This window comes from Vulpes vulpes, chromosome 3, assembly GCF_048418805.1.
Source record: "Vulpes vulpes isolate BD-2025 chromosome 3, VulVul3, whole genome shotgun sequence".
Classification (NCBI taxonomy): domain Eukaryota; kingdom Metazoa; phylum Chordata; class Mammalia; order Carnivora; family Canidae; genus Vulpes; species Vulpes vulpes.
Genome location: NC_132782.1, coordinates 53,158,664 through 53,172,679, shown reverse-complemented (window position 1 = coordinate 53,172,679; position 14,016 = coordinate 53,158,664). Strand labels below are relative to the sequence as shown.

Here is a 14,016-nt window from a genome sequence, read left to right as displayed (position 1 = left end):
GCACGTGGCAGATAGTAGTTTTTCAATAAATGTCAGCTAAATGAATGAGTGGTGGATGGTGATCCCTGGTTTACTCACCCGGTTGTTGGTTTCTGGGGGGCACAGGCTGGGGCTAATGAGGTTCTTTTCTTTCTCTGGATGCCCAGCCCAGGGCTTCGGACGCAGCATGTCATCGACTGCTGTTGGTCCAGTTGCATGAAGAGAGGTGGCGATGGGTCTAGAGCAGGGAAGGCACATTTAGAAATATGTCGTTTGGCTTGGTCACGGGCTGACGGAGGTCGTGGAGCGTTTGCAGGTCTCTGATGGGGCACCATGGGGCGGGGGTGGGTGACCGCTTCTTCTCATTTCCTCCCTGTTGTACTGGGTTGCCTGGGCCCGCTGTGCCAGTGACGATGGGTCTCGTCCTTGGTCGGCTGTCAGTCTTCTTCTTCTTTGCATTCATCCTTCAAGGCTTGAGTTAGGGTAAATTGTGTGCATAATTCCACCTCATTTGATTTTCAACAGTTTGTGGGCAGGGCTGTTTCCTCCTAATTGTGTTCTCCACGGGTGCTGGCACAGGGCTGTCCGCAGAGGAGATGCTCGGTAAATGTTTGCAGACTTGAATTTCATCCTACTGACTTTGCTCATCTCCCGCCTTTCACCTCCTCCTAGGAGCCAGCTTGTATGATAATGCCACCCATACAACGAAGGCTGCAGAGTAAACTTAATAATCAAATAACAAACCGTGTTTCCTTCTTCGCTGTTTTTGTAGATCAAAATAGCTTTGCTTTTGGGTGTGTTCTGCTCTAATAAAAACAAAATAATGGCAAATATATTGTGTTACCCTTACTTCTGCCGTTTTCCTGTAAAATCTTAATTTGTGAGGAAAAGAAGACTTCTGTTTCTTTTTTTAAAAGAGATTTATTGGGACGCCTCGGTGGGTCAGCGGTTGGGCGCCTATCTTGGGTTCGGGTCATGACCCGGGATCCGGGATCGAGTCCCACATCGGGCTCCCTGTAGGGAGCCTGCTTCTCCCTCTGCCTATGTCTCTGCCTCTCTCTCTCACTCTGTGTCTTTCATGAATAAATAGATAAATCTTTTTTTTTTTTTAAGATTTATTTATTTATTAGAGAGAGAGAGAGAGAGAGAGAGAGAGAAGGTGCAAGGGGAGGGAGGGAGAGAGAGAATCTCAAGCAAACTCCCAGCTGAGTGTGGAGCTCAATGCTCGGCTCCATCCCAAGACCCTGAGATCCTGACCTGAGCTGAAATCGAGAGTCAGTTGCTTACCTGACTGAGCCATCCAGGTGCCCCAAGATTTCTGTTTCTTGATGGTAATTGTTGAACTACAGAGTCAGTTTTCCGTTTTATTTCCTGACCGATACCATACAATGGCATGATGTAATGTGAGGATTTTCAGATGGAGAAATAAGTTAGAATATCCTTGGGTATTCTATCTGCTTCTTAATTGTTTTGTTATCTTGAGTAAGATTCTTTATTCCTCATTATTTCTTTATCTCTTAAAAGGGGATTATTGGGATCCCTGGGTGGCGCAGCGGTTTGGCGCCTGCCTTTGGCCCAGGGCGCGATCCTGGAGACCCGGGATCGAATCCCACATTGGGCTCCCAGTGCATGGAGCCTGCTTGTGTCTCTGCCTCTCTCTCTTTCTCTCTCTGTGACTATTATAAATAAATAAAATTTCAAACCACACAACCTTTAAAAAAAAAATAAAAGGGGATTATTGAAAAAGGCAATTTCCACAACTTTTTTTTTTTTTTTTTTTAACCCCTGTTGGCATTAAATCCATGGTACTGGAGAGCTTTGGGAACAGACAAATAGTTCTAGGCATCTATTTATTTTTATGCCCTTTAAGTGGGAAGGTGAACCCTGAGCCCCTGTAACCATCAGCCTCAGTAATATTCAGAAGCCCCTGGGAAGCAGATACCCTGCAATTCAGTGCACTCACTTGGGATTAACATCCTCTGTCTCCCCGCCCTGCTTGTATCCCAGGCTCAGATTTTGATATTTAATTATGGGGGTTCTTTCTTTCTTGCGTTAAATATCTTGTTCAAAGTCACCAATCCATTTAGTGAGTTGATTTATTGACATTGAAGGCTTTTCTTTCCTTCTACCGTCTCAGATGAGAGATTGCTTTGCTAGAGACTAGTGACCCAAGGCCTAGAGAGGAGACTCTGGTTGCCTCAGGTCACCCACATGAACCAGAATAAGCACTATATTCATCTGTAAAGGCCCAACAGGAAGGTTTCTGACCTTCAGAAATCAGAGAGGTGTGTCAGCGTGGAGTGTGGAGTCCCCAGTGTGCTTCACCTGACCCTCTGTGAAATGGGGTAGTGATCTCTTTTCTGCCGGGAATCAGAGTGCTCTCCAGATGACCTCTGGAGAACTTCTCCTACCCTGGGGTCTATGATTCTCTGAGCAAATACCACCCACACCCAAGATACTAGTTGCCAAGTACTTCGATGGGGAAAAAAGGGTTAAGGTTGACAGAGTGCAGTCCCTTTGTTAGGAGTGTAGTCCCTTTGAAAACTTAAGGAAGAGTTTCATGTATTATGTAAGAAGTTGATAAAAACGGATATTCACATATGTGGAGTACTTTAAAATTTATTAACTTTTTGCAACAGACTAGCAAAATTGGCTTGTTGTTTGTGTCCTTTTATCTTTGTGGACACTGAACCAGGGTGAGGAATAAAATGATGCCCTCAGGGTCAGTCTGAGGACACTGTAAAGCCACAGATAGTTGAAACTTTTCCTAGAGCTTTTGCGCTGCAGAGAAGTTTAGAATCTTCTAGGTCAGTGGTTTGTAAGCAAGGGTACCCGTCAACATCTTCAGAGGCACCAAAAAAGGAAAACAAACAAACAAACAAACATAAAACAACAAGAAAAAACTCCTCTCAGAGTTTCACTTGCTGTCCCAGCATCTGTAGGAGGAGCCTGGAGCTTTAGTCTTATTTTAAATAAGTTCCTGGGCGGGACACCTGAGTGGCTCAGTGGTTGAGCCTCTGCCTTCAGCTCAGGTCATGATCCCGGGGTCCTGGGATTGAGTCCCACATCGGGCTCCCCACAGGGAGCCTTCTTCTCCTTCTGCCTGTGTCTCTGCCTCTCTCTCTCTCTCTGTGTCTTTCATGAATAAATAAAATATTTTTTTAAAAAAGAAAAGTTTCTGGGAGAACCACTGATCTGGTCTTGATCTTTGACCTGTGTCTTTGCTCCTCGGGCAGCACTGCTGGGCCATCCCAGTGAAGACTGCCGGAGGCCAGAAGCCCCGGAGACTCTAGTAAAAAGGCTCATATGTTCTGGGAGGCCCTGAGATAAATGTTGTGTAAAGGAAGAGAAGGAGTTAAGATTTTTTACAGGGGGACGTGCTTTCTTTTTATGCTTCTAAGAACATTTAAAAATGATAGGAAGGAATATATTTCATTGCTTTAATTGTCCAAGGTCTTTTTAAAGTATGTGCAATAAAATACCATTTAAGCTAACTGACCTTTATATTTTAATGCTTGTTGGAAGGGAACAATACCTAGTATTCAGCTGCAGTATATATATATATATATATATACACACACACACACGCATATTCAGTCAGCAGAGCCTGTTTTGGAATCAGAGGGTTGAGAGTTTTGCTGCCTTCCCATATATTTTACCTCTTTCTGTTTAAACATCAAGTTCCATTTGGTTGATGGTTCTTGACCTCATAATGTCTAACCTTCATATCTTTTTATTTTTCCTCTCTAAACTTATCTAGGAAGGAAACTTCAAGGGCCGATTCACTAATTTTTCCTTCTGCTGGGAAGTTCAGGTGTGTAGTGGAAGGCAGCACATGTGACCTGATCCATATTTTGACCGAAAGGGTGCTCCCTGCCCCGCCCCACTCATCCATTGGGTGATACTTAACCTTAAAGGCCACTGCTGATAGATTTTTAAAAATTGATGCTCGCTATTAGCTTGTTAGATACAGCTCATCTTCTAACTCTAAACTTGCTCTTTCTAGAAGGGAAATAGTACTCGGATTGCAAATGTGGTGAACTAGAATTTCAGAGGCTTGTGTTGACCTACAAATCTTGTAATTGTAGCCCTGCTTACATATCCACTGTGGCCTTAGATGTGTTAGGTGTAGTTCATCCCCAGGAGTTTCAGAAAAAGGAATTCTAAAATCCTTTCCCATGTTAAGAAATTAAAATACACAAATTCCTTTGTGTCGCTATGAACTACATGTGTATGTAACTATTATGTGGAATGAAGTACTTTGGGTTTAATTTCTTTCTTATTTTCAAATCCTGCTGAAAAATAGAGCTAATTTTTTCATATATGGTCTCTTTCTCAGTGGTTATTTTTTCTTTAATTTTTTATTGTAGATTATTTCAGATGTGAAAAAGTGGCAAGAATAGGAATACTCCCGGGATCCCTGGGTGGCGCAGCGGTTGGGCGCCTGCCTTTGGCCCAGGGCACGGTCCTGAGACCCGGGATCGAATCCCACGTCAGGCTCCCGGTGCATGGAGCCTGCTTCTCCCTCTGCCTGTGTCTCTGCCTCTCTCTCTCTCTGTATGACTATCATAAAAAACAATAAAAGATAATGTTAAAAAAAAAAGAATACTCCCAATAATACTCATATGCTTTCATCTGATTCATCTATTGTTAATATTTTATATCATTTAAATTCTCCCTCTTCTTTCTCTCTCTTTACTATGTATTGTGTGTATGATTATTTTCTACAGTAATTGAGAGTAAGCTCCATGCGTCGTGATCCATCATGGTTGTCTACCACTAAGTAAAGTGTGTATTTCCTAATAATAGGGGTTGTCTCTTCATATTTGCACTGTAGTTCTCCTGTTCAGTACACTGACTCTGATTTGGTATTTTAATGCACTGTCTCTACTTCTGTTATGTCACTTTGTCCAGTTGACAGCATTTCCCCCTTCTACTACAGAGCCTAGCCCGGGATCAGATAATACACTTAGTTGTCGTGACTCTTATCTCTTTTATTCTGGAACATTTCCACAGCCTCTCTTTGTCTTTTATGGCATTGGCAGTTTTGAAGCATAAGTGCTTCTTCTTTTCAATACTGTTGTACTCCTTGTTCGCATTAGTCTGTTGTTTCTTCATGTTTAGGTTCAGTTGTGTGCTCCCTGCTAGAACGTTGCATAGATGAATCCTCCTCAGGGATTAATTACATTGGGAGGCTCATGATGATTATGATTGCCTGGTCAAGGTGTTGTTCAGTTTCTCCGCTTTATAGTTACTGTTTTTCCCTTGCCATTACTAAGCAACCCATGAGATACTCTATTCTTGCTCTTCGTCAAGCGTTTACCCTAAATTTTTGCCTAAACTAGTCTTTTCTGGATGGTTGCAGAATTGTGCTATCTTGTCTTCAGCCCTGCCTTCCCCACCATTGTGAGCGTTCTAGCGTATGTGTTGCCAAAGGGAGCATTCCAGCATTCTGCATTCTGCTCTAAGCCAGAGTCCCTCCCGTCTCTCTGTTTCTAATATAGGGATGGACTTCCCTTTCAATCTTGTATAATTTATTAGCACTACGTAGTTATTTTGATGCTTAGATTGCCCCAGATTTGTCCCATGAGAGCCCCTTTAATCTGGCTCCTACCTCCTTGTGGCATGTTCCTGTCTTTGTTGTTGTGTTAGCACTTATTTACCTGCTAGAATAAAAAGATTTTCTAGTTTCATCTTGGGTCATCTCTACTCAAGCTCTGAAATCAACCATTTCTTCAGTACATCCTGGTTCTCTGCAGCAGAGAATGGGATTAGGGACCGATACTTGTGTGTCAGGTGTGCTCGTGGCCACTGTGTGCCTTTGGTCACAGGTCCTTTGATGGCCAGAGCCAGGAAATCATACACATGAAAGTATATACATGCATTTCTCTATGTTTATATCACCTGTATGTACACACATACCTGTAGCTATGGGGATGTGAATATAATAACACAATTATTAATAATAATGTTTTTTTAAGCTCATACCACTGTACCAAACAAACCTGCTGAAAACAGTTCAGGATTTCCTTGGGATGCCCTTTCCCAACTTTAACCCTGCCTAAGACTGAAAGTTTATTGTCAAATACTATGTTTAGGAATTTTTTTCCTTCCTTCTTTTCTTTTTTTCTTTTTCTTTTTCTTTCTTTCTTTCTTTCTTTCTTTCTTTCTTTCTTTCTTTCTTTCTTTCTTTCTTTCTTTTCTTTTTCTTCTTTCTTTTCTTTTTTCTTTTTCTTTTCTTTTTTCTTCTCTTCTCTTTCTCTTTCTCTTCTCTTTCTCTCCTCTCTCCCTCCCTCCCTCTCCCTTCCTTCCTTTCTCTTTTGAGAAAGAAGGAGGAGAGAGGCAGAGGGAGAGAGAGAATCTTGAGCAGGTTCTACGCCCGGCAGGGAGTCCAGATAGGGTTGAGATAATGACCTGAGCCAGAAGGAAGAGTCAGATGCTTAACCTACTGAACCCTCCCAGGTGCCTCAAGGAATTTTTTTTCTTTATAGACTTCCCCCCTAGTCCCCTGTTGTCATTAGGTTGTTCATTTAAAATATATTTGGGTTTAATTCTTTTAGTTTGCTTTTGGCTTTAGCTTTCCTCCTTCCCACCCTTGCCTTGTTGATTTAATTTTGTTTTTTGCATGTGTAAAACATTAACATGTTTCCAAATGTCCAAAGTAAATGAAAACGTATACCCAGAGAAGTGCTACTCCTTCCAACATTCCTTCCACCCCAATATTCCCTCTGCCTCTTGTAGGGAAGCAGTCTCTTTGTTTTCTTGGTTATCTTTCCTGTATTTCTTTTAAACCTGATTTATGTGTGTTTTCATACTGCTTTTTTTTCTTACATAAAAGGTAATGTGCTATAAAAATAAGCCTTTTTGCACTTTGCTTTTTTTTTTTTTTTTTTGCACTTTGCTTTTTAAAAATTCTTTTGTTCTTTCTGTTTCCCCCCTCCCTCTTTTCCTCATCTCTCCCCTTCTTAATTCTCTTCCTTCTATCTTTCTGCTGTTTTTTCCATCCTTCCTTCCTTCTCTCTGCTCTCTCATACAGCTGATTTGTGGTTGGACAGTGGAATGGTTTCCTGCGATGGATAATATTATTCATATTCACTTTCATATCAGTGGAGATTTATCTTCAGGCTATATTCTTGGAAGTGGGAATGCTGGGTCAAGGAAGAATGTTGTATTAGTTAGGTAGGGCCGAATTCTTCTCTGTGGGAGTGTCTCACCAGAATCCTCGACCACAGCATGTTGTCAGCCTTTGGAATTTTTACCAGTATGACGGGTGAGAAATGATATTTCAGTGTAGTTTTAATTTGCATATATCCTATTTTAAATGAAGTTGAACTTTTTTTTCACTTGTTTAAAGACCACATTTGTTAATTTTATAAATCTCATTTTTTGTGAATTGTCTGTTCATATATTTTGCCCATTTTTTTTCAGTTGGATTTTGGCCTTTTTTCTGTAAAATATGCTTTATGAATTAGCCCTTCATCTGTGAAATATATTGTAAATATTTTCTCCCAGTGTATTATTTGCCTTTTGACCTTTCTTACAGTGCTTTTCTTGTCATGTGAAAATTTTTATATTTATATAGATGAATTTATCAGCTTTCTCTTCCATTGCTCGGTTTTTTGATCGTGGTTAGAAAGCATTTCTCAACAGTTATGTTCACTTGTGTTATTTTCCAGTGCCTGTATAATTTCATTTTTCACATTTAGATGTCTGATTCATTTGCAGGTTATTCTTGTGTATGATGTGATGAATGGATCTAATTCTGTCCTTATCCAAATGGCTATCTAAGTGTCCCAACACCAGTTGGAAAATTCTTTGTCTCTGTGATTTGAGATTGGTGGTTACTCTGTAACACACATCACGCACGACTAGATGTGAAGGGGACTAAGCAGTGGTGAACAGTGGAACAGGGTGATCCAAGGAGAATGGGGTATTGGCTAGCTAATGACCGTGTTAAACCTAAATTTGTTGACTTTCAACTCAGGACTCGGTTTCTGTTTTACAAGTCAACCTCTCCCAATCCATTTCTCTCATCGATAAATGTATAAATATATTTAACAGGAAAATGTTTATTTATTTAAAGATTTATATTTATTAGAGAGAGAGAGAGAGAGAACGAACAAACAGGGGAAAGGACAGAGGGAGAAGCAGATTCCTCGCTGAACAGGGAGCCCAATGTGGGATTCAATTCCAGGACCCCGGGACTATGACCTGAGCTAAAGGCAGACTATTAACTGACTGAGCCACCCAGGCACCCTATAGGAAAACTATTTAAAACAAAACAAAGTTTTAGGGATTGTCTGCGTTTTCCTTCCTGTCAGCAGTATCTATAACCACTCCCCTTCCCTGAAATAGACTGTGAGAACTTGGCTGTATACTTTTCTGGGAGCACCTGTGACTCTCTGTCTGCTGTCTCTAGCACCTGGTCACATGCTGATTACTCACTATGCCCTCTTCTGCCACCTGCCTTTTTTGCTGGTGCCTCTGTGGGTGTCCCATAGTCACATTGGGTGGGCAGTGGACTCTGGAAGTTTTGGGGTTTAGGAGGCATTCTCTGGTAATTTGGGACATATACCAAAGTCTCTGTCTCCTAGATTTTGGGAAATGAAGAATTCCAAATAGATTTTCCTACTTTTAAGAGTCAATACTTAAAAGTATGTCAATTTTTACAGAGAGCCTAATGAACATTCCTGTCTTTTTTTAAAAGAACCCATCTGATGATAATTTTATATCTTTGGCACAACCACTATTGTGCATTTTGCAAACTTTGTTTTGGTAAATGTTTGTTTTCTATGGTCTGTTGGTAGGTATTCCACAAGAAGGAGGGTTCTGTGGTCAAACACAATTAGGAAATGTAAACTTGATCAAATTTAGACATATTTCTTTGCTGTAGAGCTTCTTGGAGCTCATGTATGAATTCGTCAAATATATTTGATCAGGAACCAAAATCTGCCCACGCCTCTACCCATTAACAGCTTTGTTAGTTTGACCTACACAGTCAAGTTTATTAGGGCTGCAGTATTGTGTCCTGTAGTACCAGGATTCCACATCTACTTTTTGTTTTTATGATTTCCTCCTACATTCTTCCAAAGGTAAGCTGTGTAAAGGTAGGGGCTGTTGCCCTTTTATGCCTTACTGTAGTATAAATACCTACTACAATCAATGCCTGGCATATAGTAAGTGCTCATTAAGTATTTCTGAACTTGATGTCGTCATTTCTCACTTAGCTTGTTGCAGTGTTTCTAGTTTGGTTTCCCCTTCCAAATGTATGTTTTTAACAGCAGCTTCTAAACAAATCAAATGGACATATTTGCAAAGAATTATTTGTGTAATGTTTTCTGGCCTTTCTAGAGGTATAAAGCTTAGTTCTGGATCATTATTAAATAAATGATTTAGTGATGGCTGCTTGTCTCCGGGAATAGACACATGGAATTGCCCCTTGGACAGGCAGCTCGTTCACAAGCCAGTGCCTGTGGTTGGGAGAGATACCCTTCTGCTTTTCCAGTGCAAGAGCCAGACCAAATGGCTATTGGTTTTCTCTGCCCCATGTGTCTTCTGTGCTTGAATAGCTTTTCTGATCAGCAGCTACTCTGATGTACTCCCAATTTCAGTTACTCCAAAAGATGACTACCTGTCTCTCAGAGTTTGTCTAGTCTTCTTCCACCCAACCAGGATCCCACAAAGGACTTGTATTTTAGGTTAGTCAGTATCAACCATACAAATGTGTAACACAGGCACACACGTACATTAACACAGACACACACATGGATTTTTGGAGCGAGGGATTAGGGTGTCAAATCTCTAGGTTTAGTACAGGAGCTCTTTGGGAAGTCAGAAGAATGAGGCCCTTAGTGTGCTTTATTTTCAACATTTTATTGGTGCTTTTTGAATTTATAAGTAATTAATTTTCATTGTAGAAAATTGGGAAAATAAAGATTGTGTAAGGAACAAAATCTTAGATTGCCTGGAATCCTATTTCCCTGAAGTACATTATAGTGAATAGCATTCCCATTTGCATGTGTGTGTGTGTATACATCACAGCCTGCTATTTGGGGGCTTGCTTTTCAGTTTATTAATTTAAAAAATTTTTTTAAAGATTTTGTTTATTAGAGAGAGAAAGTGTGTGGAGGTACAAGCAGGGGGAGGGGCAGGGGCAGAGGCAGAGGCAGAGGCAGAGGCAGAGGCAGGAACAGACTCTCCACTGAGCAAGGAGCCCAATTTGGGACTTGATCCCGGGACCCTAGGATCATGCCCTGAGCTGAAGGCAGACGCTTAAACATCTGAGCCACCCAGGCCTCCCTGGGCTTGCTTTTTAAACCAGTTCTCCATTGTTAATTATGTCCTGTACTTTTAACATCACAATTAATATTTATAATACTTATGTATTGCAACACTGAATGGTTAACCTTTATTTCATGCCTACAAGGCCAATGATTATATGACACGAGTCAGTGATTGTATCTTATTTCACCTTTGTACTTCCAGGGTCTTGCTCAGGGCCATCTGTGTACATGTTTTTTGCTCAATAGATGCCTGATGAATTTAAGTGACTAGACATTAAACTGGAATTGGATCTGCCCACCTGCTCTTAAGAAATTCAACTCTGCAAATGATATATTCCACAACTACAAAAGAAGGTGACAGCCAAAGCAGATGAAGCCGCCCTTATAAGGGTAGGAAGAATTCAGTAAGACTACTGGCTCAGTAAGTGTTGCCCCTGGTGATTTGGAAGACTCTGGCAGTTATGAGACAGGGCTTTACTTGATCATGTGGTCAGTGCAGTTTGTATCTGGTCCTCATCATTTTAAGCCTGGAACTCCTCACCTCCCCACCTTTTGAAAATAGCAAATCAGGGCTTCCATGGTGGGATGGGGAGGAAATTGGTTTGCATTAGTCAGATGCAGAAGGCAGCCCAGGATCAACCCAGTGCCATTTTCATACATGCCTGGGAGCAAGAGCTTTGCATTAATTGGCTTGCCAGTATCTGTGCTCTGCCTCAGATGCTGTGGAAATGGGATTGGTTGGCAGAGGCATTGCTCAGAGAAGGAAGAGTCAGAGCAAAGGGTTTGAAGGATATAGAGAAGAATATTCCCTGCTCCACATGCATCTTCCTCTTTGGGGTATCAACAGACTCAGGCCCACCAGATGCATTGGGTAGAATTCCTTCATCGCCTCTCCTCAGGTAAGAGATGAGGCTTGTGTAGCTGAATGATCAAAAATCCCCAGGGCATCTGTTACTGAAGGTTTGTCGCCTTCCTGTGGTGTCACCTCCCCATAGGACTTCCAGCAGAAATGGATACCTGACTATTCAGTCCCCTGGAGGCCTTGTCTTTCTCAGCCACACTCACCGGTCATAGCACAGCATCTCTGTCCTCCGTGCTGGATAAACACAGATAAACCTTCACATTCTGACTCACTCCTGCCTCATGCGAGGGAAGTTAGAAAATGTTTGGGTGGCTCACTTAAATATTATTCCTATCACGTTTTCTTGGGAAAGTACCCCTTGCCTTGTTGGAGACATGGAAAGCCTCCTGATTGCTTCAGCAACAGGGTTATAAAGCATCTCATAGGGCAGCGTGCCGCTTAAGCAGGCTGAGCCCATCCACCAAGTGTGTGGGTTCCTAACTGCAGAGGAGCAGAGGAAATCTGGAATGTCATATCCACAGCCAGGGTCCATGCGAGGCGCTTCTACTGGGCACCATGGACGATCTTTCTAACGTGCGCTCAAAATACAGATACCGCCCCATGTTACAGATGAGGAAACTGAGGTTCAGAGACTTTATGTTACTCTCCCAGGTCACAGAGGTAGTAGTCACAGGACTGAGACTCAAAACAGGATGTGAAAGGCCGTGAAATTTGTGGCTTTTCCTGTACATGCTGCCACCTGGCATGCCGTTCCAGAGCACCTCTTCCTCTGATGGTGTTCATAGATTCAGGGCTTGCAACTTGCATTTGGGGTTATGTGTTCTACTCTCTGGAAGCCTTCCTGACTCCCTGCTCCCATCCACACACACTGCATGTCCAAATGAGCACGTCACGGGTAGTTGCATTTTATAACATTAAAAAGAATGTCCATTAAGAACTTTTTCTTAGTTTTAGTTGTTTAATTCTACTTAAGTCCACAGATCTTTCCAGAAAGGGCCTGTTTAGGAATTTTTCACGTTTTTGAAGACACATTGCAAGTAGGATGCCAAATTTGTGTCCTCAACATCTCATGATCAGGAAAACCTTCAAAATCCTGTACAGCAACATCAATTACCGGTTATCTTCAACACTGAGAAATTTCATATTTATTCTTGTATCAATGAAATTCAGATTCTGCTGCTGATAGATTTCAGCCCCAGATTTGGCTTAATATCGACTCTGACGCTCAGCTAGTGGCATTTGACCCAAGCAGGAAATGGCTACAAATTTTCTATCAGTGGATTTTTAAGCTTTTGTACGGGAAGGCAAGATGTAGGTGTCTCAAGGTCAGACTGGAACAAATGGTTTCCATGGTCACTACCCACTCGTTCTCTAATAATCCTTAAGGAAATCAAGGAGTATCCTCTCATTAAAGAATGGGAACCCACAGCTTAGAGAAGGGAAGGACATTAGTGTCTAGGGTACCTGGTCGTGGTGGAGTCTGAGCATCTGACCCCTTTGCCATCCTGGTGCATGGAATTCCACAGCTCTGGATTTTAGCCCTGACTCTAGTGCTGACCCTGGCACCTACAGAGTAAGCACGTAATTTCTCTACCACGTGTCTAATAAGAAGTGTTGGTAAACTCGTTAATTAGTGTTGTGTTTATGGTTTTATGCTATTGACTTCTAAGTGTAATTGAAATGGACCACCCTCTTGAAGATGGACATGCTCCTCTGGTGCCATGTGGCTCTGGCAAGCCTTGCATGGTGGGCAGATGGTCACCTCCAAAGACCTTTCAACTTTGCCATTCTCTCGCGTGGCAAAGGTTTGGATAGAGGAAAGGTGAGACCTAATGACTTTTGAAGTCTGAGCCAGTTTGTAATTGCTGAGAGGCCTGACTGAAAAGCAATGACTTGACATCTACGGTTAAGCACGCTGGGGTTGAGTTGATGTTGGGAGTAGAAATAATACTTCCTCCTGGTCTGGGAGATGCAGGTTTGGTTGCCTACCACATGTATTTCTGGTTTTTGTCTTCAATTCCTGGTTTGGTGATGGCATGCCATCTTGGAGACAATTTCGGGTTGGTTTTATTTGCTTAATAATTATAATGATAATGTATCATTGACATGTATTGCCTGAGCACCTAGCGTGGGCCGGACTGTGTACACTGTTATTCCAAATCCTAAAAGAAAAACAATATGCAAGGCATATATTCTAATTCCTCCTTTGCAAGTAAGGAAATTTAGGCTCAGATTGATTAAAGCATTTGTTTACAATCACATAGAAAGTGACAGAGCCAGCGTGTGTCTAATTGCAAAGTTCCTCCTTACACCCTATGCTGCCATGATATTGACGGCTGGAGTTCGAGATCTACATGCTCCTCCTTGTCCCCATCCCATGACAGTACTGCACAGAGCTTCGCTTGGGCTGGTGCTGGCTCTCACTCTCCCGATAGCCTTCACTTGTGTTCCGTTGTGAGCACCCACCTTCACTGATTACATGATGCTGGTGACCCTCCCCTGGCCTCTGCTGTCAGGCTCAGGGGAACCTGATACTCTCCTATAAAGAGCTCACCCTGGATGCCCCCAACCAGGGGGAGAGAGGCCTTGAAAAGCAACCAGTATGTGATTAGGGGTTCCTTTGAACTTGAGCCCAACAGGCTGTCAGTTCTTCTCATTTATTTGACCTTTCAGTTTCTTCTGAGCATTTTTGCCCAGACTGCCAGCAGCGACTCTCAACCCCAGCTGCGTGTTAAAGTCAGCTGGGGAGCTGTGTAATAGTGACTGTGCCTGGGACTCCCCTCTATGCATTCTGGTTGGAATAGGCCAGAGTGGAGCCCTGAGTATCTGAAATTTTAAAAAAACGAGTACCCCGAGGGATGATACTGTTCAGCAAGGGGGAAGAACCGATGT

The 14,016-nt window shown here is 42.2% G+C and overlaps 1 protein-coding gene across 46 annotated transcripts in view; it reads left to right on the top strand.

Annotated features, from left to right (window-relative positions):
- Nucleotides 1-14,016, top strand: part of LPP (LIM domain containing preferred translocation partner in lipoma) — a 657,925-nt gene that overhangs the window by 82,949 nt on the left and 560,960 nt on the right. For 10 of the 46 annotated variants that reach the window (XM_072752457.1, XM_072752430.1, XM_072752454.1 and 7 more), the window contains one exon: nucleotides 10,509-10,683. The exons of 33 other annotated variants lie outside the window; for them this stretch is intronic. The gene's annotated coding sequence lies outside the window, so the exon portion shown is untranslated. Of the gene's footprint in view, nucleotides 1-10,464; nucleotides 10,684-14,016 lie in introns of all 46 variants that reach the window. 3 more of the 46 variants (XM_072752433.1, XM_072752434.1, XM_072752438.1) reach the window with 1 other exon arrangement.